Source organism: Lipotes vexillifer, unplaced genomic scaffold (genome assembly GCF_000442215.2).
Source record: "Lipotes vexillifer unplaced genomic scaffold, Lipotes_vexillifer_v1.1 scaffold664, whole genome shotgun sequence".
Lineage (NCBI taxonomy): Eukaryota > Metazoa > Chordata > Mammalia > Artiodactyla > Lipotidae > Lipotes > Lipotes vexillifer.
The window spans coordinates 1,390,555-1,393,748 of NW_006782421.1; the positions used below are offsets into that span (position 1 = coordinate 1,390,555).

Below are 3,194 nucleotides of genomic sequence, written 5' to 3' on the forward strand. Positions count from 1 at the left end.
TTTCCCTACTATATAGTTAGCATCAAAAATGAATTTTAATAATTTAAATAATGAAAACACAAACCAGATAGACAAAGATACAGCATGTATTCTCCAACATGGGCGTCTGCTGTAAATGAGTGAGTCAGGTAGCCAGAAGCACATTTATTGAGCATTTAGTAAATGTAGATTTCATTCCCTTGCACCCTAAGAAGTTAAGTTATCAAGAAAGGTGTGCTTGTATAAAGAAGAAAGAGGTTTGCTATGTGCAAGGAAACAGATGGCGGCAGACACCACAGCATAAAGAAGAGCGTGGAACTGCGGCTGGCTCGTGCACAGACCAGCCGACGGCCCCACCGCGGCTCGCAACCACACTGCCCACTCTGCTTCTCACCATGACAAATACGGTGCATTGCGCGCCATGAACTCTATAAATCATTTCACTGCGCAATTTCATTTTTTAAAGCTTCACTCAAGACACCTGTCCTCTTAAAGAAAATTAGGCCGGTAGTAGTTGGAAAACACTATGCAATACACATAGAACTGTGTAAATTAAAAATTATTTAACCTAATTAGAAGAATTATATATAAACACTAAAGACTGGAATAACTATTCCTAATAATTTTGAACTCCATCAGACTTTAGATCTCAACTGTGACACAGTTACATCAGAATTATTATAAGTAGCTATTTCAATTCCAGCACATTTTAGGATATGCATGCTTAACATCTGTCTCATGAACTTCTTTCGGTAAACAGCACCATCTTTTTTAACTCTCTGGTGCCTGTGTGGAAAACAGGCAACAGGTTATTTGTAGGAGGCAGGTGTTTCCTTGATAGTAAAATCATTTAGCCTAACCGTTTCCTGATTTAACAGATTAGGACACTTCATCAAACAAATTTAGTTTTACTACCTATTATTTGTTTGATGTTCGAAGATCTGAAGAGCAGGCAATAGCCACCAGAGATCAATAAAGACCATTAGATAATGTGTGTGCGCTCAAATCAGGGACAGCATCTGATGCTGTTTCTCTTACCCCAAAGACAAGTTAGACTCTGATGCCACTTTCTTGTTGGCATGAGGAAATAATGTCATTCAGATGGCACTTCCTCCTCCTGAACAGATATTCAGAACTTAGTTTTACACCAAAAGTTACTGAATGAGCACACCTGTAACACTGTCTAAGACAAAAACAAAAGCGCTATCCATCCCACTTGGCTATCCGGTTACACAGCCTGGTGCTCGGTAAGATTTATGTCAGCTCTCTGAGCAGTCAAAGAGGATATTCCCTGAGGGGGGTACAGGACATCAAATCTTCAAGGGCTGAGATCACAGCAGGTTTAACAAAGAAAGAAGAACAGATGTCAATTTAAAAGGGGGAGATTATGGAATTAATTGTAAAACAAAAAGTGGCACGCTGAGCGCCATTTTCTTCCAATACAAATAACGTTAGAACGTATGCAATATGTACAACTACACTTATTTTTCTTTACAGATGGCTGCTATTTTAAACACATCTTATTTACACTGAAAACAATTAACACTCTTTAACTAGTTACGTTATTTAAAAGCGAGACCACTCGATAGCTCACGGAAAGGGAAAAGCTGTAGTTATGACACCTAATTAAAAGGATTTAGGTCTGCTCCCTGAAGTGAAACAGAATAGGATGGGAGACAGTGGCTGGCTAGGGATGAACTGAGCTTTAACATTCTGTTTCTTGTGTGTGTCCATCAGGGAGAGGGACTGGTGCAGAAACCTGAGTTTACTCAGTGGCCGAACAGCCAAGAAAAGACCATGGTAGGACAGACTGCCTCTCCAGCCCCAACTCTGTACGTCACAGCCCACAGGAGGACTCAACTTTGGGGTAGGAAGACGATCTTGTATATTAGTCAGTGTGCACCTTCCTCCTGGTACCAAACCCTCTGGGGCTCACAGGTAAGCAGATACCATCACTCAGGAGGAGGGCTGACCACGGAGTGTGACAGAGCAGGAGGCCAGGAAGGTGGCCCTCATGGATGGGGAGCCAGACATCCGCCCAAAGAAAGAACGAAGGGCTAACAGGTATACCCAGAGGATGTGCATGCCTCAGGCAGTGGGGAGCAAGGCTTATGACAGTGCATGGTCTGCTCGGGGTGAGTCAGATTGTTAAGCAGCTGCATGGCTCAACAGTAGAAACCGAAAACATTCTTTATTTCAGTGAAAGCAGTATTTCTCCCTCCTGTTCAGATGTCATTTTGCAGGCATGAAATACATTCAGTATCTTGCATTGAGCTGTATTAAAACTGCAGGGGAAAGAAACTTTAACAATAAGAAAATTAATTATAATTTTAAGGAGCACATATGTAGGTCAATGCACATCAGAAGAAATACTCACTTTTCCAAAGGACAGAAACCTTCTTCCCAGACATTAAGCTGCTGCAGAGCAGCGTCTACGGCTACTTCACCCTCAGCCCCTCCCCTGCATCCAGTGCCTGGTGTGATACCTCACCCCGTGACAGCATTTGTGAATGCATTTGTGAACGCATGTCTGCTGTGACGACATGCATAGATAAGATGTGGTATTACAACATCTTTTAAGAATTTTGTACTATAAAACCTGTCTAGTTTTAATTTGTATGTATTTTAATTAGTTGAAGGGGTAACTTTTTTCTCATTTTCCATTATGTGGGTATTTTACAAGAGGATGAATTTGGTGGATGTTAGAACTGTAAACAATTACAAAAGCAGCAACAAAATCTTTGCTATTTCAATTATAGTTATACAGCAAACAACAAATTCAAAACTCAAGTTTGAAAGTCACAGACATATAGAATTCTATACTTTATCACCAAAGGTGTCAATCAGTGTGGCAGTGACCCCAGTTGTTACTGGTAACAAGGACACCAGCATGCACCAGTAGAAACGGTCACTACAGTCACTGCTCTAAATCACGAGAGACAACGACTAATCCATTTCTTACTAATCGACCGTAGCAGACAATGCTTTCACTGTTCCATATTCTTTGGTTAATTTCTTAGAGTTCTTATTACACATATGACACAACAGAAAAAAATAACACCCAACAGTCACATCACATTCTTACTGGTAGAAAGAAAATATAATTTCAAAAGGTTATTATGAAAGGTGAACATAATAATCCTCTTCACTCAAACGTAACAGAGAAGTGGGGTTTTAAAATGTTTTTTTTTTTTTTTTTTTTTTTTTGTAACGGC

At 40.2% G+C, this 3,194-nt stretch overlaps 1 protein-coding gene across 2 annotated transcripts in view; it reads right to left on the reverse strand.

Annotated features, from left to right (window-relative positions):
* CEP112 (centrosomal protein 112) overlaps positions 1 to 3,194 on the reverse strand; it is a 432,986-nt gene that overhangs the window by 314,880 nt on the left and 114,912 nt on the right. The window lies entirely within an intron of this gene.